Raw genomic sequence first — 25,131 nt, 5'->3', positions numbered from 1 at the left:
CATTTTGCTGTGGAGGGTAAAAACCCTTTGTCCTGCTTATCCCATTCTCACTTAATGAGACTTTTAACCAAATCATTTACAGGAAACGGCTTACGACTAGTGATGAGCGAATATACTCGTTACTCGAGATTTCTCGAGCATGCTCGGGGGTCCTCTGAGTATTTTTTAGTGCTCGGAGTTTTAGTTTTTCTTGCCGCAGCTGAATGATTTACATCTGTTAGCCAGCATAAGTACATGTGGGGGTTGCCTGGTTGCTAGGGAATCCCCACATGTATTTATGCTGGCTAAGGCTACGTTCACATTAGCGTTCCGCTAATGTGCGTCGGCGACGCAACGGTGACGCGCCCCTATGTTTAACATAGGGGACGCGTGCGTTTTTTTGGTTGCGTTTTTCGACACGTGCGTCGTTTCCGACGCTAGCGTCGGACGCAAGAAAATGCAACAAGTTGCATTTTTCGTGCGTCCGATTTTCGTCAAAAAACGACGCACGCGTCGCAAAACGCAGCGTTTTTGCGCGCGTTTTTTGTGCGTCGTGCGTTGCGTCGCCGACGCACCGGCGCGCAACGCTAATGTGAACGTAGCCTAACAGCTGTAAATCATTCAGCTGCGGCAAGAAAAACTAAAACTCCGAGCACTAAAAAATACTCGAAGGTCACCCGAGCATGCTCGAGAAATCTCGAGTAACGAGTATATTCGCCCATAACCACTTACGACTCTTTTGACTTAAGCCCGCAAACATTAAGTCTTGAACTGATTTGGGCTCTTTATTATCCCTGACCCCTATGGTGGCTCTCACCGACTTCACTAACATGTCCATCTTTTTCACAGGGAAACACGGCTTCCCTTCCTCGTCCAATGATAGTGATGATGAGGATTCAGCGTACTCCAAATGTTGCTCCCCCACTGACGGACTAGATTCTGAGCTGTTAGCCCTTATTTTAAAGAGAGTTGTTAATTTCCTCCCTGATTACTGCCCTCAAATCTGAGGAACTGAAAGGGGCTTCCTCTTCCAAAGTCTGACATATACAAGACTGACAGAGCTTTTTACTACAGTTGTCAGGTAGGGGCACTGTACACAAAGCACACTGTGCTTAGATTTTGACGATTTTTTGGCCTGAAACAGAGCACAGAAGGGGAATTTTCAGCTACTGGATGTATATATAACACTCACCAACCGAAGCTGCGTTTTCACTGGAGTAACGGTTCCTGAGGAGGGGGTTACACACATGATATAGGGGTCTCTGCAGGCTGTAGCCCCCGATCACCTTTGCTTCCAGTCGTTCTGGTCCTGGAACGACCGCTGCCACTGCCGCAGCACCTGCTGTCCTTGAGCTGCTCAGATGCCTCCGTTTAGTGCTCCATATCCAGAGAGGACATTGTAGTGTGCCGACATGCTACAGGCCCACGCCGGTCTAAAAAGGTGCGCTGTGCCTCCCCCCCCGGACTACCCCGGGAGTACCTCCGTGCATTTCTGGTTCACGAGCGCTTTGATCCTGCTGCCGGAAGTTAGGTGCCGGCTGCTCCAAGGATGAACGCAGTAAGCCCACTTTGCCTGCGTTGCGCCCGCGTGACCCAGGTCGGTCTCCCCTGGACCCTGGAATCGCGACATCCATACATCATACAAGGGGTCTGCATGCAGAACCCCCCCCCCCCCGACTCTGCTTCCGGCATCCCAGGCTCTGCCGTTCCCACAGACACCGTGCAGAGGCTGCTTAGACCCGGGTACGTCTTCATTCCGCAGGTTCTCATCAGGACAGGAACCCAAACTGAGGAGGCAAGGGGACCGCCCCCCTTTTTAATCCGTAGGTTCCTGCCCTGATAGGAACCTGCGTGAAGACGACGTACGGATCCCCTCTCCCCATGGGTGCTGTCGTGGCGATAGGAAAAATAAAAACATGACTTTGGGAAGAAGGGGATGAAAAAACAAAATTGCAATAAGTTTAACCCGTTCCTGCTGCGGCCAGTGTGATCCCTGGAGGGAGAGCGTTTCAGGACTGATCAAACTGTTTGGACTTTAAAGGGCCACTGTCACCCCCCCCAGCCATTATAAACTAAAAGAGCCACCTTGTGCAGCAGTAATGCTGCATTCTAACAATGTGGCTCTTTTAGTTTTTGGTGCATTTATTCCCAAAATAAAGCGTTTTATAACTTCTCCAAAATACCTGTCTCTATCCAGGGAGGCAGGTCCTCACCCCCCTGCTTGAAACGCCACACTGCCGTCAGACAAATCTTCAGGGGTGCCTGGCGCCGCCCCTCCGCACTGTTTTCCCATGAAATCTGGCGCCTGCGCTGTATAGTACTGTCTGGTGCAGGCGCAGTAAACTCTGGCCGTCTGACGTCACAGCCAGGCTTGCAGACTGCGCCTGTGCGGCCACCCACCTTGGGAATCCCAGCCCCGCAGTGTGTTATGCATTATGCACAGTACGGGGCTGGGATTCATAGGCAGGGTGGCCGCACAGGCGCAGTCTGCAAGCCTGGCTGGGACGTCAGACGGCCAGAGCTCACTGCGCCTGCACTAGACAGTACTACACAGCGCAGGCACCGGATTTCATGCAAAAACAGCGCGGAGGGGGCGTCGCCCGGCGCCCCTGAAGATTTGAGTGACGGCAGTGTGGCGTTTCAAGCAGGGGGGTGAGGACCTGCCTCCCTGGATAAAGACAGGTATTTTGGAGAAGTTATAAAACGCTTTATTTTGGGAATAAATGCACCAAAAACTAAAAGAGCCACATTGTTAGAATGCAGCATTACTGCTGCACAAGGTGGCTCTTTTAGTTTATAACGGCTGGAGGGGGTGACAGTGGCCCTTTAAAGGGGTTGCCCAGCCTTTGGATACACTCTATGTGACTACAGACTTGTGAATCCTCACCTCGCACACAGTGCCCGTTGTTATGATTGTCCGGTTCCGGTAGCGGCGGTTGCATGAGCGCAAGTTTATGATTTCCATACATGTGGTCACTTGTCGACTAGATGAGCGCGACCTTGTTCAATGCAAGTGTATTGAGAGAGGCCGGATACATCTAGTTAGAATGTAACCATATGTATGCAAATCGCATAATTGCAATCACATGACCACCTGCTTCCGTACTCATGGTGCATGTAATGTGGGAATTCACATGTCTGCAGTCACATAGAGTGACTGCTGCAGACTTGTGCCCCAGGCCTGGCAACCCCCTTAAGGCTTTATTAACATGTCCAATTCACTATTTCTCTTTTTGAATCGTAAAAATGGAAATAAACCATTTCAGGGCAGGATCCATTTATCTGAATGGGAAAGGGTGTATCAGAAAAATGTCTTGCAGTTTTTAGCTGGAACAAAAGGAGTAGTCTGCACAACTTTTTTGTTGAGCAGAAAAAACAAAATGGATAGATAGATGGCGAACTGAAGTTAACAGCGATGGTCATCTATTATGTCGCGTGATGATGGATCCAGTTTTTAGCACTGTGTACCTTATCTCCAGAACACTAAGTGTTTGCAACAACAGATCCTTTACAAATGGAACAAAAATGGATTATAACAGTCTGTTTTTCAAAAGATCCCATTTTTTTTGTAAAATACAGATTCATTCAAAAAGTGAAACTTTGGTTCCCATTTTAACTGTTTGTAACCGATCCTTTATTGTGAAATATTGGATACACATTGCAAACGGATGACAAGTGGGCAGAGCCTAAGTGTATCCCATCCCATGTATCTAATCCACAGAACACTGAGTCTATCCCATCTCTGTCCCAGCAGGCAGCTCTTGGAAGAAGATCTCCATTTTTTATGTATACATAGATCGATCAAGTAACAGTCCCACTCTATAGTGCAGGACATGAGCTTCTTCCCGATGTGTCACCCACAAGCCCAGCGCCAGCCTCTGACTGTACCTTTAATGGTGTGAAAGCGGAATACAGTAGGAATCGTACAAATCTAGAACAGGTCACATAACCGATTAGAGGAAATCGTTCATGCAGTCTGGCTGCAGAGACCCCACAGTGACCTCGATGGCCTCAGTCTTGGATTTTGTCTTGGTGGAACTGACCACAAGATGGATGGAGGTCGGTGATTCCATGTTTCCTGCAGGACTCTTTACCAGAGACCGATTCATCAATGGGTTAATATCCGCAGGATCCAAATTGCAGCATCCTGGGTAATGATTTCGACACTCAAAAGCCACCATATAGTCTTGACATGTGCCCGGTTTACCTATGGTGTTCTCCTGCATACACGGTGCCCGGCAGCCGCCGCACACTACCGCGCACAGTGCCTGGAACATGGACAAGTCTTTGGTTATCACACTCAGAAAGTTCGGCTTCAGCAGCAGATATACCATGGGGTTGTAGAGAGTAGAGGACTTTGCAAACACCGCTGCCAGTGCAAACATTATAGGTGGCACGAACCTGGCATCACCGAAGGCCACCAACATCGCAACCACAGCATACGGTGTCCAGGCCAATAGGAAACCTATGCACACGGCAACACTCAGCTGCAGAGAGAAGAGGAATTGTCCATATTAGTGTATAGAGGAGCAAACGCTGATCAGTCCCGCCACTGGCTGCGGCCGGGAGCACGTCCACATGTGTTCATTCACTGCAGCTAAAGCTTTGTTCACATTTGGAATAGGCAAATCAACATTGACACCAATGGCGCCCAATAGACCCCACTGACTTATAAGGGTTGAGGTGTCCATCATTTTATGCAGTATGTTACATTATTTGGTTTCTGCAACAGAAGCTTTGAACGCGACTTCTCGCACAGATGTGATCTAGTATAATTGCGCTAATCGGCAATTAATTTGGAAATTGTGCCAATTCAATATTGTATCTATCTTTTTTTTCCTTTAGTTTTTTGTGTTTTTCACGTTTTTTATTTACATCTTATTCTTTTTTTTAATTTGCAACATTATTAACCTTCGTCCGGCTGAGTAGGTACAATTGTAACTATTCCGTTTTAAAATTGCAATAACTTTTTTTTTGAAAAGCCGTAGAGGGATGAAATTTCGTGACATCTCTGCAGTTTTGGTCCAGAATATATTGGCCAAATTTCAATAAAATATATATGAAGGTACAATTGTACCTCTGCAGCCTGTTAACGTTGTAAAATTATGCAGCCTGACAAAGGTTAACCCCTTCATGACCCAGCCTATTTTGACCTTAATGACCTGGCCGTTTTTTGCAATTCTGACCAGTGTCCCTTTATGAGGTAATAACTCAGGAACGCTTCAACGGATCCTAGCGGTTCTGAGATTGTTTTTTCGTGACATATTGGGCTTCATGTTAGTGGTAAATTTAGGTCAATAAATTCTGCGTTTATCTGTGATAAAAACGGAAATTTGGAGAACATTTTGAAAATTTCGCAATTTTCACAGTTTGAATTTTTATTCTGTTAAACCAGAGAGTTATGTGACAGAAAATAGTTAATAAATAACATTTCCCACATGTATACTTTACATCAGCACAATTTTGGAAAGAAAATTTTTTTTTGCTAGGAAGTTATAAGGGTTAAAATTTGACCAGCGATTTCTCATTTTTACAACGAAATTTACAAAACTTTTTTTTTTAGGGACCACCTCAAATTTGAAGTCAGTTTGAGGGGTCTATATGGCTGAAAATACCCAAAAGTGACACCATTCTAAAAACTGCACCCCTCAAGGACACAAAACCACATTCAAGAAGTTTATTAACCCTTCAGGTGCTTCACAGCAGCAGAAGCAACATGGAAGGAAAAAATGAACATTTAACTTTTTAGTCACAAAAATGATCTTTTAGCAACAATTTTTTTATTTTCCCAATGGTAAAAGGAGAAACTGAACCATGAAAGTTGTTATCCAATTTGTCCTGAGTACGCCGATACCTCATATGTGGGGGTAAACCACTGTTTGGGTGCACGACAGGGCTCGGAAGGGAAGGAGCGCCATTTGACTTTTTGAATGAAAAATTGGCTCCACTCTTTAGCGGACACCATGTCAAGTTTGGAGAGCCCCGTGTGCCTAAAAATTGGAGCTCCCCCACAAGTGACCCCATTTTGGAATCTAGATGCCCCAAGGAACTTATCTAGATGCATAGTGAGCACTTTAAACCCCCAGGTGCTTCACAAATTGATCCGTAAAAATGAAAAAGTTTTTTTTCACAAAAAATTTCTTTTCGCCTTAAATTTTTCATTTTCACATGGGCAACAGGATAAAATGGATCCTAAAATTTGTTGGGCAATTTCTCCCGAGTACGCCGATACCTCATATGTGGGGGTAAACCACTGTTTGGGCACACGGCAGGGCTCGGAAGGGAAGGCGCGCCATTTGACTTTTTGAATGGAAAATTAGCTCCAATTGTTAGCGGACACCATGTCGCGTTTGGAGAGCCCCTGTGTGCCTAAACATTGGAGCTCCCCCACAAGTGACCCCATTTTGGAAACTAGACCCCCAAAGGAACTAATCTAGATGTGTGGTGAGGACTTTGAACCCCCAAGTGCTTCACAGAAGTTTATAAAGCAGAGCCATGAAAATAAAAAAAAATTTTTTCTCAAAAATGATTTTTTAGCCTGCAATTTTTTATTTTCCCAAGGGTAACAGGAGAAATTTGACCCCAAACGTTGTTGTCCAGTTTCTCCTGAGTACGCTGATACCCAATATGTGGGGGTAAAGCACTGTTTAGGCACATGCCGGGGCTCGGAAGTGAAGTAGTGACGTTTTGAAATGCAGACTTTGATGGAATGCTCTGCGGGCGTCACGTTGCGTTTGCAGAGCCCCTGATGTGGCTAAACAGTAGAAACCCCCCACAATTGACCCCATTTTGGAAACTAGACCCCGAAAGGAACTTATCTAGATGTGTGGTGAGCACTTTGAACCCCCAAGTGCTTCACAGAAGTTTATAACGCAGAGCCATGAAAATAATAAATACGTTTTCTTTCCTCAAAAATAATTATTTAGCCCAGAATTTTTTAATTTTCCCAAGGGTAACAGGAGAAATTTGACCCCAATATTTGTTGTCCAGTTTCTCCTGAGTACGGTGATACCCCATATGTGGGGGTAATCTACTGTTTGGGCACATGCTGGGGCTCGGAAGTGAAGTAGTGACGTTTTGAAATGCAGACTTTGATGGAATGCTCTGCTGGCGTCACGTTGCGTTTGCAGAGACCCTGATGTGGCTAAACAGTAGAAACCCCCCCACAAGTGACCCCATTTTGGAAACTAGACCCCGAAAGGAACTTATCTAGATGTGTGGTGAGCACTTTGAACCCCCAAGTGCTTCACAGAAGTTTATAACGCAGAGCCATGAAAATAATAAATACGTTTTCTTTCTTCAAAAATAATTATTTAGCCCAGAATTTTTTAATTTTCCCAAGGGTAACAGGAGAAATTTGACCCCAATATTTGTTGTCCAGTTTCTCCTGAGTACGGTGATACCCCATATGTGGGGGTAATCTACTGTTTGGGCACATGCTGGGGCTCGGAAGTGAAGTAGTGACGTTTTGAAATGCAGACTTTGATGGAATGCTCTGCTGGCGTCACGTTGCGTTTGCAGAGACCCTGATGTAACTAAACAGTAGAAACCCCCACAAGTGACCCCATTTTGGAAACTAGACCCCGAAAGGAACTTATCTAGATATGTGGTGAGCACTTTGAACCCCCAAATGCTTCACAGAAGTTTATAACGCAGAGCCGTGAAAATAATAAATACGTTTTCTTTCCTCAAAAATAATTATTTAGCCCAGAATTTTTTAATTTTCCCAAGGGTAACAGGAGAAATTTGACCCCAAAAGTTGTTGTCCAGTTTCTCCTGAGTACGCAGATACCCCATGTGTGGGGGTAAACCACTGTTTGGGCACACGTCGGGGCTCAGAAGGGAAGTAGTGACTTTTGAAATGCAGACTTTGATGGAATGGTCTGCGGGCCTCACGTTGCGTTTGCAGAGCCCCTGGTGTGCCTAAACAGTAGAAACCCCCCACAAGTGTCCCCATTTTAGAAACTAGACCCCCAAGGAACTTATCTAGATATGTGGTGAGCACTTTGAACCCCCAAGTGCTTCACAGACGTTTACAACGCAGAGCCGTGAAAATAAAAAATCATTTTTCTTTCCTGTTTTAGCAAGCAATTTTTTATTTTCACAAGGGTAACAGGAGAATTTGGACCCCAATAATTGTTGCGCAGTTTGTCCTGAGTATGCTGGTACCCCATGTGTAGGGGTAAACCACTGTTTGGGCGCACGTCGGGGCTCGGAAGTGAGGGAGCACCATTTGACTTTTTGAATACAAGATTGGCTGGAATCAATGGTGGCGCCATGTTGCGTTTGGAGACCCCTGATGTGCCTAAACAGTGGAAACCCCTCAATTCTACCTCCAACACTAACCCCAACCCACCCCTAACCCTAATCCCAACTGTAGCCATAACTCTAATCACAACCCTAACCCCAGCACACCCCTAACCCTAACCACAACCCTAATTCCAACCCTAACCCTAACCACAACCCTAATTCCAACCCTAACCCTAAGGCTATGTGCCCACGTTGCGGATTCGTGTGAGATTTTTCAGCACCATTTTCATTTCCAGTGTTTTTTGTGCAGATTTCACCTGCGGATTCCTATTGAGGAACAGGTGTAAAACGCTGCGGAATCCGCACAAAGAATTGACATGCTGCGGAAAATACAACGCAGCGTTTCCGCGCGGTATTTTCCGCACCATGGGCACAGTGGATTTGGTTTTCCATAGGTTTACATTGTACTGTAAACCTGATAGAACACTGCAGCGAATCCGCAGCGGCCAATCCGCTGCGGATCCACAGCCAAATCCGCACCGTGTGCACATAGCCTAATTCTAAAGGTATGTGCACACGCTGCGGAAAACGCTGCGGATCCGCAGCAGTTTCCCATGAGTTTACAGTTCAATGTAAACCTATGGGAAACAAAAATCGCTGTACACATGCTGCAGAAAAACTGCACGGAAACGCAGCGGTTTACATTTCGCAGCATGTCACTTCTTTCTGCGGATTCCGCAGCGGTTTTACAACTGCTCCAATAGAAAATCGCAGTTGTAAAACCGCAGTGAAATGCGCAGAAAAAACGCGGTAAATCCGCCATGAATCCGCAGCTGTTTGGCCGGATTTATCAAATCCGCAGCGGAAAAATCCGCAGAGGACCAGAAAACGTGTGCACATATCGAAACCCTAACGGGGAAAAAAAAAATAATTTTTTTTTTTTTTTATTGTCCCTACCTATGGGGGTGACAAAGGGGGGGGGGTCATTTACTATTTTTTTTATTTTGATCACTGTGATAGGTTTTATCACAGTGATCAAAATGCACATTGGAACGAATCTGCCAGCCGGCAGATTCGGCGGGCGCACTGCGCATGCGCCCGCCATTTTGGAAGATGGCGGCGCCCATGGAGAAGACGGACGGACCCCGGGAGGCTCGGTAAGTATGATGGGGTGGGGGGGAGCACGGGGGGGTGGATCGGAGCATGGGGGAGTGGATCGGAGCACGGGGGGTTGGATCGGAGCATGGGGGGGTGGATCGGAGCACGGGGGGTGGATCGGAGCACGGGGGGAGCGGAACACTGTGTACAGGACAGATCGGTGGCTTGGGGGGGCGATTGGTGGGGTGGGGTGGGGGCACATCAGTGTTTCCAGCCATGATATTGCAGCATCGGCCATGGCTGGATTGTAATATTTCACCAGTTTTAATAGGTGAAATATTACAAATCGCTCTGATTGGCAGTTTCACTTTCAACAGCCAATCAGAGCGATCGTAGCCACGGGGGGGTGAAGCCACCCCCCCTGGGCTGTACTACCACTCCCCCTGTCCCTGCAGATCAGGTGAAATTGGAGTTAACCCTTTCACCCGATCTGCAGGGACGCGATCTTTCCATGACGCCACATAGGCGTCATGGGTCGGATTGGCACCGACTTTCATGACGCCTACGTGGCGTCAAAGGTCGGGAAGAGGTTAAGGCCATGTTCACACGTTCCTGATTTCCCTGCTGTTTTTTCTGCACTAAAAACCGCAGCTCTTGGCAGAAAACGCAGGTCCTTTTTTTGGTGCTTTTTTGGTGCGTTTTTTGATGCGTTTTTTATGCAGTTTTCTCTGCAGAGTCTGTGTGTTTTCTAGGAAGTTTTTTTAGGGTTAAAATGGCTGAAAATACCCTAACCCTACCCCTACCCCTAACCCTACCCCTAACCCTAACCCTAACCCTACGCCTACCCCTATTCTAACAGTGGGAAAAAAAAAATTCTTTATTTTTTTATTGTCCCTACCTATGGGGGTGACAAAGAAGGGGGGGGGGGTCATTTACTATTTTTTTTATTTTGATCACTGAGATAGGCTATATCTCAGTGATCAAAATGCACTTTGGAACGAATCTGCCGGCCGGCAGATTCGGCGGGCGCACTGCGCATGCGCCCGCCATTTTGAAAGATGGCAGCGCCCAGGGAGAAGACGGCCGGACGGACACCAGGAGGCCGGGTAAGTATAAGGGGGGAGTTGAGGGCACGGGAGGGCGTCAGAGCACGGGGGGGGGGGGGGGGTGTGTGGCATCGGAGCATGGGGGGGTGGGATTGGGGCACGGGGGGGCAGCCACACTGCAGCGGTTCTGCACCACAAACCGCAGAAAACCCGCAGATATTTTTTTCATCTGCGGGTTTTACTGCGGGTTTGACCTCACAATGGAGGTCTATGGGTGCAGAACCGCTGCAGTTCCGCAAAAAGAAGTGACATGGTACTTCTTTTTTACCGCGGTTATTCAGCGCGGCTTTTTTCGCGATTTTCCGTAATGTGGGCACAGCAGTTCCTGTTTTCCATAGGGTACATTGTAATGTACCCTGCATGGAAAACAGCTGCGGACCCGCAGCGGGAAAATCGCAGCGGTTCCGCATTAAAAAAAGGATGGTGTAAACATGGCCTAAAGTCTAATTTTATGTGTTCGCCCACAATGGCAAACATAACATAAAAACAGTCAAAGTTTAGGGTTTCCAGATGTTTTTGCCTGATTCAAAAGTCGCAAATGTACTACAGTCCCCTCCTGGAATGATTTTAGGTACGCCAATTATTTTGGTACCATTTTGCAAATTGTGCAACTTTTTGCACTGTAAAGTAGCAAAAAAGAATAAACAAAAATAAAGACCATTTTGTGACTTTTCTGCAAAATTCAAGAATCGCGAGCACCATTTGGAAGAATATAATGCAAAAAAAGGGCAACAAATACTGCAAGACAGAAAAGAAAGACTTTATGAAGCCCAAAAATGTTGGATGTGGACCAACAAGCTCCTATAATAAAGTGGGACCATTACTATTTCCAACATTGGATTACTGAACATAGCATTGCAAAAATAATATTTCGCTGAATGCAAATCATCAGAGCCAACTCCCGTAAGACATTAAGGAAGTAGGGAATACTAGGATATTTTAGTTGTGAAACAAACTGCAGCCCAGGAGTCTACTGCCTGTAACTCAGGATCAGTACAGGATACATGTAATGCATATAGCAGTAACTCCAGAGTGTACATAAATAACGTTATAATCTTGTATTATACGCCAGAGCTGCACTCACTATTCTGCTGGTGGAGTCACTGTGTACATACATTACATTACTTATCCTGTACTGATCCTGAGTTACATCCTGTATTATACTCCAGAGCTGCACTCACTATTCTGCTGGTGCAGTCACTGGGTACATACATTACATTACTTATCCTGTACTGATCCTGAGTTACATCCTGTATTATACTCCAGAGCTGCACTCACTATTCTGCTGGTGGAGTCACTGTGTACATACATTACATTACTTATCCTGTACTGATCCTGAGTTACATCCTGTATTATACTCCAGAGCTGCACTCACTATTCTGCTGGTGCAGTCACTGGGTACATACATTACATTACTTATCCTGTACTGATCCTGAGTTACATCCTGTATTATACTCCAGAGCTGCACTCACTATTCTGCTGGTGCAGTCACTGTGTACATACATTACATTACTTATCCTGTACTGATCCTGAGTTACATTCTGTATTATACTCCAAAGCTGCACTCAGAATTCTTCTGGTGGAGTCACTGTGTACATGCATTACATTACTTATCCTGTACTGATCCTGAGTTACATCCTGTATTATACTCCAGAGCTGCACTCACTATTCTGCTGGTGCAGTCACTGGGTACATACATTACATTACTTATCCTGTACTGATCCTGAGTTACATCCTGTATTATACTCCAGAACTGCACTCACTATTCTGCTGGTGGAGTCACTGTGTACATACATTACATTACTTATCCTGTACTGATCCTGAGTTACATCCTGTATTATACTCCAGAGCTGCACTCACTATTCTGCTGGTGCAGTCACTGGGTACATACATTACATTACTTATCCTGTACTGATCCTGAGTTACATCCTGTATTATACTCCAGAGCTGCACTCACTATTCTGCTGGTGGAGTCACTGTGTACATACATTACATTACTTATCCTGTACTGATCCTGAGTTACATCCTGTATTATACTCCAGAGCTGCACTCACTATTCTGCTGGTGCAGTCACTGGGTACATACATTACATTACTTATCCTGTACTGATCCTGAGTTACATCCTGTATTATACTCCAGAGCTGCACTCACTATTCTGCTGGTGCAGTCACTGTGTACATACATTACATTACTTATCCGTTACTGATCCTGAGTTACATCCTGTATTATACTCCAGAGCTGCACTCACTATTCTGCTGGTGCAGTCACTGTGTACATACATTACATTACTTATCCGTTACTGATCCTGAGTTACATCCTGTATTATACTCCAGAGCTGCACTCACTATTCTGCTGGTGCAGTCACTGTGTACATACATTACATTACTTATCCTGTACTGATCCTGAGTTACATTCTGTATTATACTCCAAAGCTGCACTCAGAATTCTTCTGGTGGAGTCACTGTGTACATGCATTACATTACTTATCCTGTACTGATCCTGAGTTACATCCTGTATTATACTCCAGAGCTGCACTCACTATTCTGCTGGTGCAGTCACTGGGTACATACATTACATTACTTATCCTGTACTGATCCTGAGTTACATCCTGTATTATACTCCAGAACTGCACTCACTATTCTGCTGGTGGAGTCACTGTGTACATACATTACATTACTTATCCTGTACTGATCCTGAGTTACATCCTGTATTATACTCCAGAGCTGCACTCACTATTCTGCTGGTGCAGTCACTGGGTACATACATTACATTACTTATCCTGTACTGATCCTGAGTTACATCCTGTATTATACTCCAGAGCTGCACTCACTATTCTGCTGGTGCAGTCACTGTGTACATACATTACATTACTTATCCGTTACTGATCCTGAGTTACATCCTGTATTATACTCCAGAGCTGCACTCACTATTCTGCTGGTGCAGTCACTGTGTACATACATTACATTACTTATCCGTTACTGATCCTGAGTTACATCCTGTATTATACTCCAGAGCTGCACTCACTATTCTGCTGGTGCAGTCACTGTGTACATACATTACATTACTTATCCTGTACTGATCCTGAGTTACATCCTGTATTATACTCCAGAGCTGCACTCACTATCCTGCTGGTGGAGTCACTGTGTACATACATTACATTACTTATCCTGTACTGATCCTGAGTTACATCCTGTATTATACTCCAGAGCTGCACTCACTATTCTGCTGGTGGAGTCACTGTGTACATTACATTACTGATCCTGTACTGATTTTGAGTTACATCCTGTATTATACTCCAGAGCTGCACTCACTATTCTGCTGGTGCAGTCACTGTGTACATACATTACATTACTTATCCGTTACTGATCCTGAGTTACATCCTGTATTATACTCCAGAGCTGCACTCGCTATTCTGCTAGTGCAGTCACTGTGTACATACATTACATTACTTATCCTGTACTGATCCTGAGTTACATCCTGTATTATACTCCAGAGCTGCACTCACTATCCTGCTGGTGGAGTCACTGTGTACATACATTACATTACTTATCCTGTACTGATCCTGAGTTATATCCTGTATTATACTCCAGAGCTGCACTCACTATTCTGCTGGTGGAGTCACTGTGTACATTACATTACTGATCCTGTACTGATTCTGAGTTACATCCTGTATTATACTCCAGAGCTGCACTCACTATTCTGCTGGTGCAGTCACTGTGTACATACATTACTTATCCTGTACTGATCCTGAGTTACATCCTGTATTATACTCCAGAGCTGCACTCACTATTCTGCTGGTGGAGTCACTGTGTACATTACATTACTGATCCTGTACTGATTCTGAGTTACATCCTGTATTATACCCCAGAGCTGCACTCACTATTCTACTGGTGCAGTCACTGTGTACATACATTACATTACTTATCCTGAACTGATCCTGAGTTACATCCTGTATTATACTCCAGAGCTGCACTCACTATCCTGCTGGTGGAGTCACTGTGTACATACATTACATTACTTATCCTGTACTGATCCTGAGTTACATCCTGTATTATACTCCAGAGCTGCACTCACTATTCTGCTGGTGCAGTCACTGTGTACATACATTACATTACTTATCCTGTACTGATCCTGAGTTACATTCTGTATTATACTCCAAAGCTGCACTCAGAATTCTTCTGGTGGAGTCACTGTGTACATGCATTACATTACTTATCCTGTACTGATCCTGAGTTACATCCTGTATTATACTCCAGAGCTGCACTCACTATTCTGCTGGTGCAGTCACTGGGTACATACATTACATTACTTATCCTGTACTGATCCTGAGTTACATCCTGTATTATACTCCAGAGCTGCACTCACTATTCTGCTGGTGGAGTCACTGTGTACATACATTACATTACTTATCCTGTACTGATCCTGAGTTACATCCTGTATTATACTCCAGAGCTGCACTCACTATTCTGCTGGTGCAGTCACTGGGTACATACATTACATTACTTATCCTGTACTGATCCTGAGTTACATCCTGTATTATACTCCAGAGCTGCACTCACTATTCTGCTGGTGCAGTCACTGTGTACATACATTACATTACTTATCCGTTACTGATCCTGAGTTACATCCTGTATTATACTCCAGAGCTGCACTCACTATTCTGCTGGTGCAGTCACTGTGTACATACATTACATTACTTATCCGTTACTGATCCTGAGTTACATCCTGTATTATACTCCAGAGCTGCACTCACTATTCTGCTGGTGCAGTCACTGTGTACATACATTACATTACTTATCCTGTACTGATCCTGAGTTACATCCTGTATTATACTCCAGAGCTGCACTCACTATCCTGCTGGTGGAGTCACTGTGTACATACATTACATTACTTATCCTGTACTGATCCTGAGTTACATCCTGTATTATACTCCAGAGCTGCACTCACTATTCTGCTGGTGGAGTCACTGTGTACATTACATTACTGATCCTGTACTGATTTTGAGTTACATCCTGTATTATACTCCAGAGCTGCACTCACTATTCTGCTGGTGCAGTCACTGTGTACATACATTACATTACTTATCCGTTACTGATCCTGAGTTACATCCTGTATTATACTCCAGAGCTGCACTCGCTATTCTGCTAGTGCAGTCACTGTGTACATACATTACATTACTTATCCTGTACTGATCCTGAGTTACATCCTGTATTATACTCCAGAGCTGCACTCACTATCCTGCTGGTGGAGTCACTGTGTACATACATTACATTACTTATCCTGTACTGATCCTGAGTTATATCCTGTATTATACTCCAGAGCTGCACTCACTATTCTGCTGGTGGAGTCACTGTGTACATTACATTACTGATCCTGTACTGATTCTGAGTTACATCCTGTATTATACTCCAGAGCTGCACTCACTATTCTGCTGGTGCAGTCACTGTGTACATACATTACTTATCCTGTACTGATCCTGAGTTACATCCTGTATTATACTCCAGAGCTGCACTCACTATTCTGCTGGTGGAGTCACTGTGTACATTACATTACTGATCCTGTACTGATTCTGAGTTACATCCTGTATTATACCCCAGAGCTGCACTCACTATTCTACTGGTGCAGTCACTGTGTACATACATTACATTACTTATCCTGTACTGATCCTGAGTTACATCCTGTATTATACTCCAGAGCTGCACTCACTATCCTGCTGGTGGAGTCACTGTGTACATACATTACATTACTTATCCTGTACTGATCCTGAGTTACATCCTGTATTATACTCCAGAGCTGCACTCACTATTCTGCTGGTGGAGTCACTGTGTACATTACATTACTTATCCTGTACTGATCCTGAGTTACATCCTGTATTATACTCCAGAGCTGCACTCACTATTCTGCTGGTGGAGTCACTGTGTACATTACATTACTGATCCTGCACTGATTCTGAGTTACATCCTGTATTATACTCCAGAGCTGCACTCACTATTCTGCTGGTGCAGTCACTGTGTACATACATTACATTACTTATCCTGTACTGATCCTGAGTTACATCCTGTATTATACTCCAGAGCTGCACTCACTATTCTGCTGGTGGAGTCACTGTGTACATACATTACATTACTTATCCTGTACTGATCCTGAGTTACATCCTGTATTATACTCCAGAGCTGCACTCACTATTCTGCTGGTGGAGTCACTGTGTACATACATTACATTACTTATCCTGTACTGATCCTGAGTTACATCCTGTATTATACTCCAGAGCTGCACTGACTATTCTGCTGGCGCAGTCACTGTGTACATATATTACATTACTGATCCTGAGTTACATCCTGTATTATACTCCAGAGCTGCACTCACTATTCTGCTGGTGGAGTCACTGTGTACATACATTACATTACTTATCCTGTACTGATCCTGAGTTACATCCTGTATTATACTCCAGAGCTGCACTCACTATTCTGCTGGTGGAGTCACTGTGTACATACATTACATTACTTATCCTGTACTGATCCTGAGTTACATCCTGTATTATACTCCAGAGCTGCACTGACTATTCTGCTGGCGCAGTCACTGTGTACATATATTACATTACTGATCCTGAGTTACATCCTGTATTATACTCCAGAGCTGCACTCACTATTCTGCTGGTGGAGTCACTGTGTACATACATTACATTACTGATCCTGTACTGATTCTGAGTTACATCCTGTATTATACCCCAGAGCTGCACTCACTATTCTACTGGTGCAGTCACTGTGTACATACATTAAAGTCCATCCAAGTAGAAAAGAAGAGGCAGCACTCACCGATCCTTCCAAGAGAGGTAACTTTATTTGCTTATGTTAAAATCTTCACGGCTTCACGGCCGGGGGTGCAGATTTTCAGAGTGCGGCAAGCCTGACGACGGCTGTTTCGCGCCCACCTGGCGCTTCTACGGGTCAGTGAGTGAGCGTTCAGGGTGACGGAGGAAGTAGGTGCACGGAGGAAAAACCCCTCCCCCCACCAAACTCACTCCGCCCAGCCCAACGTCCAACTCCTATACAAAATACATAAAAACAACTTAAAAACAACAATAACTTTGTGCACAAATCGCCTTAACAAGTAATGCTCTGAACCACTAACATTATATATGAAAATGCTAATAATCTATAGGCTGGCGCTATCCTATCTGATCACTCCAGGACTAATACCACATTCACTGACCGTAAAAGGGAATGGGTCACTAAATTCTCTAAACTGCTTTTATTCGACAATGGCTTACATAGGGAGTAGGCGAAAAGCCTTTTGTTATCTACAATCTTCCTCTTACATATATAGAGTGCATTTAATTTGCCCATATCCCGCGAACTTAATGGACTGAAAGGATCTTAAGAGGAATAAGCATCTCCTCAAATGTATACGAAACTATTCACAGGAAAATCGACATATCTACTCGATCGTTTAACCCTAAAGGGCCCATGGCTCGTGTAGCCATAATCCACCTTGCCTCCTTCTTAAGTAACATATTGTGCAAGTCCCCTCCTCGACTGGGCAGGGTAACCTTTTCAATTCCTGCAAATTTCATGACTGAAGGATCACCCCCCATGCTTATCATGGATATGATCGATCAGTCTTGGTACCCCTTTCTTGGTGACTATTGATCTAAAGTGCTCACGAAAACGCACGTAGAGGCATCGTATCGTTTTGCCTATATAAAATCTCCAGCACGTGCAATATACTACATACACCACGTATTTTGTTTTGCAGGATATGAAATCATTAACAGTATGTTTTATAGGGCCTATATTTAAAGTTTGTCCTGTGATATGATACTGACAATAAGAACAGTGAGTACAGAGGAAGAAGGGTCAGAGTACGAAACAGTTTACATTTTGCTTTCAGTACGGCCCTATGGACCAGCAGATACGATCTGCAATTAGAAAGAACTGGCATCTCCTAGAAAGAGATAGGAATCTGGGGGATATAGTTTGCAGAGGTCCGTTGATCTCTAGCAAATGGAGCACAAGACTAAAAGATATATTGGTTCACAATTGAGTATCAGTGGAGAATAATAATTGGTTGGAAAAAAACGCACCTAGGGGGAATCATCGGTGCGGTCACTGTTCTTATTGTCAGTATCATATCACAGGACAAACTTTAAACATAGGCCCTATAAAACATACTGTTAATCAATTCATATCCTGCAAAACAAAATACGTGGTGTATGGCTTACAGGGGGCACCGAGTCTCCATCTTCTGGGAATGTAAGGTCCTTGGAGGGAGGGACTGGCCCAGAGTCCAGAGACGAGAATGATAAAAAGAAAAAACATGTGGAAATGGATACCTCCATGTCATTAAAGAGGGGGAAGGATTCTTCCTCTGAGGCAGAGGATAAGGGGAGTGGGAAGAAGATAGCCATCTAACTCAATCACCAATGATGGCGGTACCCTCTCCGTTGATGCTGGCATCCATTAATGTCGCCAGCATAAAGTCAAATACAGCTAGATTTGCGGCCTTTGATTTTCTCAGCCGGGTTGAAGCTAACATTTTCTCTTTGCAAGAGACCAGGCTGCCCAACATGGCGGACATGTTTAAAGCTAAGAGGGAGTGGAGACCCGGGCCCTCCTATTGGTCTCTTGCGGCCAAGCCGTGTAGTGGAATGGCGGTCCTTTTTACCGCACCGGTGGAATGCCGATGGGTTATTGAGTTAGAAATGGGGAGGTGCCTGATCTTAGATGCCTTCATGAAGGGACAAGAGCTCCGGCTCATTAACATCTATGGTCCCCAATCTAAGTGGAACCGGAAGTGTCTCTTTATGAGGATCAAGCCCTACCTTTTTACAAGTCGGCAGGTTGTCTTTGGAGGGGACATCAATGCTGTCACGAGGCCCCTAGATAGAGGAGGTTCCAGAGACAAGCTGACTTATGATAGTGTCGCCCCTTAATAGTATAGCTAGTGAGGCTCGCCTAATGGATGTCCATATTCAGCACACCCCAGGCCACGAGGGGTTCACCTATCATAGAGGTAACTGTAGGTCCAGAATAGATAGGTTTTATTTAAAGGAGGAAGCTGTCTCTTCACCAGTGTCTGTTGTTGAGGTGGAGTTCTCCGACCACTGTTTAATTTTGTTTTCTCTGAATGTTACAGAGACCCTCCGGATGGGAAGAGGCTTCTGGAGGCTCAATTCGTCTCTCTTAGAAGAAGCGGAGATAAGACAGTCCTTTGAGGATTTTCTTCAGAGCCAGGTACCCTTGCTGGATCTTTGTAGTAGTAAGTCAGAGTGGTGGGAGATGTTCAAGGAAAGGGTGGCGAGATTCTTGCGCCAGCTCTCGAGCCTCAGGAGTCTGAGCAGGTACCGCCTGTATCAGGGTCTGAGGAGGAAACTCAAGCATCTTGTCTCAACTGAAGGTAGCCGCGAGGAGATCTCCAGAGTGAAATCTTTGCTTATGAGGTGTCAGTACGATAGACACGCATCTTTGGTTTTTGAGAGGGATTACGGGAAGTACCGCTCGCCCGACCCTGACAGAAACTGCAAGATGTCAGTGAATAGTAAAGTGGTTACAGAACTGGTCGACACTACGGGGTCCCTGAGGCGATCCAGATCAGGGATCCTTGAGGTTGTCAGATCCTTCTACTCGCACCTCTTGGGGAAGAGGGATCTTGATTGGGATGAGATGTCGGCTTTCCTGGCTGAAGCCGTCCCCGAACTAGGGGTAGACCCCTCTCTTGACGTTTTGACAGAAATGATCAGGCTAGAGGAAGTTCAGTTAGCGATTGAAGGGTTTGCCCAAAAAAAAAAAAAAAAAAAAAAAAAAAAAATCGCCTGATCCAGATGGCTTAACATCTGAATTCTATAAGACCTTTATGGATGTTTTGGTTCCCCTCTTGACTGAGGTATTCAATGAGTGTCTTTCCTCGGGCACTCTGCCGAGGTCAATGAGGAGGTCTGCTCTGATCATCTTGTCAAAGGGTAAGGACCCATCTTGCATTGAGAATTGGCGTCCCATAGCGCTTCTCAATGCAGACAGGAAGGTCCTGGCAAAGGTGCTGTTTAATCGGCTGGTGAAATTTGCACCCTGACTCCTTTCGGAGGCCCAGTATTGCTCTGTTCCAGGCCGCAGTGCATTTAGTGCTGTGCTCTGTCTCCGAGAGGCAGTGGAGCAGGTAGGACTGGTCACTGGAAGGGGTACATGCTGTCACTGGACCAGGCAAAAGCGTTTGATCGGGCTAATCATGAGTACCTCTGGTCCGTCCTTCTGAGATATGGCCTGCCGGGGGGGGGGAGGGGGTTTGTTGATTGGCTTAAGACCTTGTACAGTGGGGCAGAGAGTTTTCCGCTTGTGAATGGTTGGATTGGCAGCTCTTTTGAGGTTTGGTCCGGTGTTCGCCAGGGTTGTCCCTTGAGCCCGCTGCTGTACTTGTTTGCGATTGACCCTCTTCTTAGGAGGGTGGAGCATGGACCATTGGCCGGGATCGGGATGGACCAGGCAGCACCGGAAGCCACTCTGAGGGTGGTGGCGTATGCCGATGAAGTCACTGTGTTTGTTTGCTCTCACGAGGAGGCAGGGTGGCTGATGTCAGAGGTAGATCGCTACTCGGAGGCATCTGGGTCCAAGATCAACCGGAATAAGTGTGAGAGTCTCTGGCTGGGAGGAGGAGATCCTGGTTTTGATCTCCCAGACACCCTTCCAGTACCCAAAGTCTCTGCAAAAGTCCTTGGCATCGAATTTGGCCAGGGGAATTACCCCAAACAAAATTGGGACAGCAGGCTAGAGATCGCCACTCAGAAGGTGAACCAATGGAAGGGTTGGTCTTTGACCCTAAGGGAAAGGGTAAACCTGATCAAAACTTACCTGCTCCCTTTACTGATTTATCTGGGCAGTGTGTACATCTTGCCGGAATCTCTCTGGACTCGGGTCTACAGTTTGTTCTTCGAAATGTTATGGGGGAATAGACTGAACCTGGTCAAGAGGGAGGTTACTTACCGTACGAGGAGACTAGGAGGGTTGGGTATGGTCAACCCTGTGGTATTCCTTGTGGATACCTTCATTAAGATCAATATTGCAAGCCTCTGGAAAGAGAGGGCTCCTCCGTGGGTATGGATCCCCCCCACGTAAGGGCAATGGGGTACTCGGTACCGGGTCCTTCAGGTCCCTCAGCGAGGATGTCACGGTGGCCCGACCCGGACCGTGAGCCTATGAGGGGCGCCCAATAAAAGGCAGAGTTCGTAGATAACGGTAGTGTTCGTGACGCCACCTGTGGTATTCGGTCAGAGTGACCGACGCTGCTCAGGGGTCCGCTGGGGTGATGTTATGGCAGCTAGATGGTGTACCTTCCCACAGGTGAAGTATTTCCCCAAGGCTTCCCAGAAGTGTAGATGGTGATGGTGGATGATGTAAGGCGTGGCGAATAAAGAGGACACAATGGGTGCAGTCTCTTTACCTTTACTGAAGGCTTCAGCATCCACAGTCCAGAGTGCTGGATGACAGGGTAGGCAGGGTCCGGCCGGTCTGATGGCAATTCCAGAGTCCCCTTATCCAGGTGGAAATCAGTAGCCTTCCTTCTAGTGCTCGTGCGTTGTAGTACCCCCCTGCTGAGCAACTCGGTAAGGTCCTCACAACTTTTGTGGATGTTATGTCTTTCTCTCTCTCTGTCCCCCAGATGGATAGGACAAACCCATATGACGGTGATGGCCTGAGGCTATTTTATAGGGACCCTAGAGACGCGCCTCCTCCACCGTGTCTGCTTAGGTGTTTAGGTCAGACAGCCAACTTGGAATTGACTGCCCTGCCGGTCTCTGAAGTAAAGCGTAGAGTCTATTACTCCCTCGGTGTTCCGGCCACCGGCCCGCGCTCCAGAAGGAGGCAGCCTCTCTGAGGACAGGACTCCTTCTGGTTTTTGTTCTCCTTTTGCTGTGACTTCGTGGCTCACTCCCTACAACACAATTCCTTTTGTGTCCTTTCTTAGGATGCTGCCGCATGGGTTGCAGGCGCAGCTCCGTGTACTTTCTGTCCTCCTCAAACCGTAGTCTGGATCTGACTGGAGATCACTCCAGCCAGCTCAACCTGGAGACCTTTCCTCGTCAGTCTCCAGCCAGGAACTCCCTCTCCCTACGACTCACTAACTTCCTAACCAACCCACCAGTTTTACCCTAATGTGAGGAGTGGCCTAGTAGATAGAACCTTTTGCTCCCCCTGGTGGACTGGAGTGGGAAGTGTGTTGTGTGTTATGTTATACCTGGTAAGGTGAACTCCGTTGGTGCCATCAGACGTAACATCACTCCCCCTGGTAGAAGAACGACATTACTGCAACGACGAGGACTCTGGGGCGCTGCAGGTATTCTCCTGTAGGGGATGATTTCAGCCTTTCTTCCAGGAATGGGAGACAGGAGGGCAAGTGAAGGATCTTCGCACACCGCATGGACATCTTCCGGCTTACGCTACCTTGGTTCTGAAGGTAATTCGTCGGTGGGGTCTGGGAATGTGGGAGATCAGGACTCTGCCAAGGAAACTCCTTGACAATAGGGTTCTGTTGACCCATTTCCAGAGGCCTCTAGTGCTCAGGGACTGCCCAAGTCGGGATCTTGGGGTGGGTTTGCATATTTTGAATTCTATCAGGATTCCCTCGAAGTTTTGGGACATGGCTTGGCGCTGCTTCCATGGGAAATGGTGTGTGAGGGACAATCTGAAGTGTAGGAGCTCTGAGTAAAGGAATTGTCCTCGGGAGCATTGTGGTACCTTGCTGGAAAGCATGGACCACTTCCTGCTTCATTGTCCCTTCAACACAGAGGTGTACAACAGGGTGGGTGCCTTCATTGGCTGGTCTCGGCTGGCCGGTCTCTCCTATGCGGAATGGGCCTATGGAGCATTCGGAGACCTTGGTGGTCGGGACCGCTGCACCTTATTTCTAGTTAGCGCAGTGGTTAGGTATCACACGTGGAACGCATGGTGCTTAGTAACGCCGTAATGAAAAATCCTCCCAGTGGACGATGTGTTTAGGACCATACTCGTTGACCTAGTGAAGGTGCGCTCTCTGGAGTATGGGAGACTGGGCGCACGGAGGGCCGCTCTCTTCTGGAGGGGCTTTTCTTTTAGTGTGCCCTAGTCTGGTCATCTCCTTTCCTGGTGGTGGGCTGCTGCTGACACTGTAGATTTTTGTTTTGTTAGATTATTATACATTGATGTAGGGCTGCAGGCGCCGAACTTGGGCTTCGTGATTTGTAATTATTGTGGTGTGTGCTGCTGTATATATTTTATATAGAGATATAGATTTGGGTGTAGGTGTTAGGTTGGGTGGTGGAAAAAGGGGGGAGGTGGGATTATCTTGTGGGTCTATGGGACACTGGGTTGTTTGGGGGAAAACTGGCACTGCCTGATCTGGCCTATGGACGTTGGACTGAGGCATGAGACGCAGGACCAGCTCTCAGGTCAGTGCCGGGAGTTGGGAATGGAGGATAGCTTAGTATTGTATATATTTGTTTAATTTGTAGTTATTTTATTTAAAACTAAAAAAAAAAATTATTATAAAAAAAAAGTTCATGTATATAGTTTTTGTTTGCCATTATTTATTTTATTTGTTATTATTATTTTGTTTGGTGACCGGACCAGAAGGTCAAAGTAGTTATTATTCTGTATATACTGTATAATAACCAGTGTTCAGTATACTGATTATTTTCTGGCTAATATTTTTGTTATGTTTTCTGCTATTATTATTGTTATGTTTTTCATTTTTATAATAAATGATCTACAGGATGTAACTCAGGATCAGTACAGGATAAGTAATGTAATGTATGTACACAGTGACTCCACCAGCAGAATATTGAGTGCAGCTCTGGAGTATAATACAGGATGTAACTCAGGATCAGTACAGGATAAGTAATGTAATGTATGTACACAGTTACTCCACCAGCAGAATATTGAGTGCAGCTCTGGAGTATAATACAGGATGTAACTCAGGATCAGTACAGGATAAGTAATGTAATGTATATACACAGTCACTGCACCAGCCGAATACTGATTGCAGCTCTGGAGGATAATACAGGATGTAATTCAGGATCAGTACAGGATAAGTAATGTATACATGTGTGGTCATACTTGTAGGTTTTGTGTCATGTGCTGATGATGACCACCATTTCTTAACATTTGTCACTTCTCTGGCCCACTGTTTGCTGCCAATTCTGTAGGTTATACATTCCTCCTACATGTTGAGTGCTATGCAATCTCGCACCTTGATTATGAGGTTGTGGACAGCGCTTCCCTTGTTCTGCGGGGACAGGTGCTGCTGCACGGCTTTTCTTGCCCCTATCACGGTGAGCAGGATGAGGGTGTAGGAGATCAGGATTACTGTGCAGGGAATGATGTAGCAGAACACAAAGAGTGCCACAATGTAGGAGATGGCTCTGTCCTCCTGGTTGGCAGCTTTCCAGTCTATACAGCAGGCAGTGCCATATGGCTCCGGACCATAACTCCCCCAGTCCGCCATGGGCGCCGTTGCAAACACGAAGGCATAGGTCCAGACCCACAGCAGCAAGATACGGGAGTGAGAGGAAGAAAACTTGTTACCTGCAATTAGAGTAGGAACATAGGCTGAGCCTGTAATAAATCATGCCATACACGCATCGCTGCAATACTGGGAAGAACAATTTTTTAATATGACTTGTATTTCACACTTTGTTTTAATGACTTCTGCTTGCTGTGATTGAAAAGAAATG

At 45.7% G+C, this 25,131-nt stretch overlaps 1 pseudogene; it reads right to left on the bottom strand.

Moving 5' to 3' along the window:
• Nucleotides 1-3,783: 3,783 nt before the first annotated feature.
• The window catches only part of LOC138667462 (opsin-5-like), a 36,949-nt pseudogene continuing 15,601 nt past the window's right edge, over nucleotides 3,784-25,131 (bottom strand).

The sequence above is a fragment of the Ranitomeya imitator genome, chromosome 2, assembly GCF_032444005.1.
Source record: "Ranitomeya imitator isolate aRanImi1 chromosome 2, aRanImi1.pri, whole genome shotgun sequence".
Lineage (NCBI taxonomy): Eukaryota > Metazoa > Chordata > Amphibia > Anura > Dendrobatidae > Ranitomeya > Ranitomeya imitator.
The sequence above is the reverse complement of the archived record's forward strand: the minus strand, read 5'-3'. Positions and strand labels throughout refer to the sequence as shown.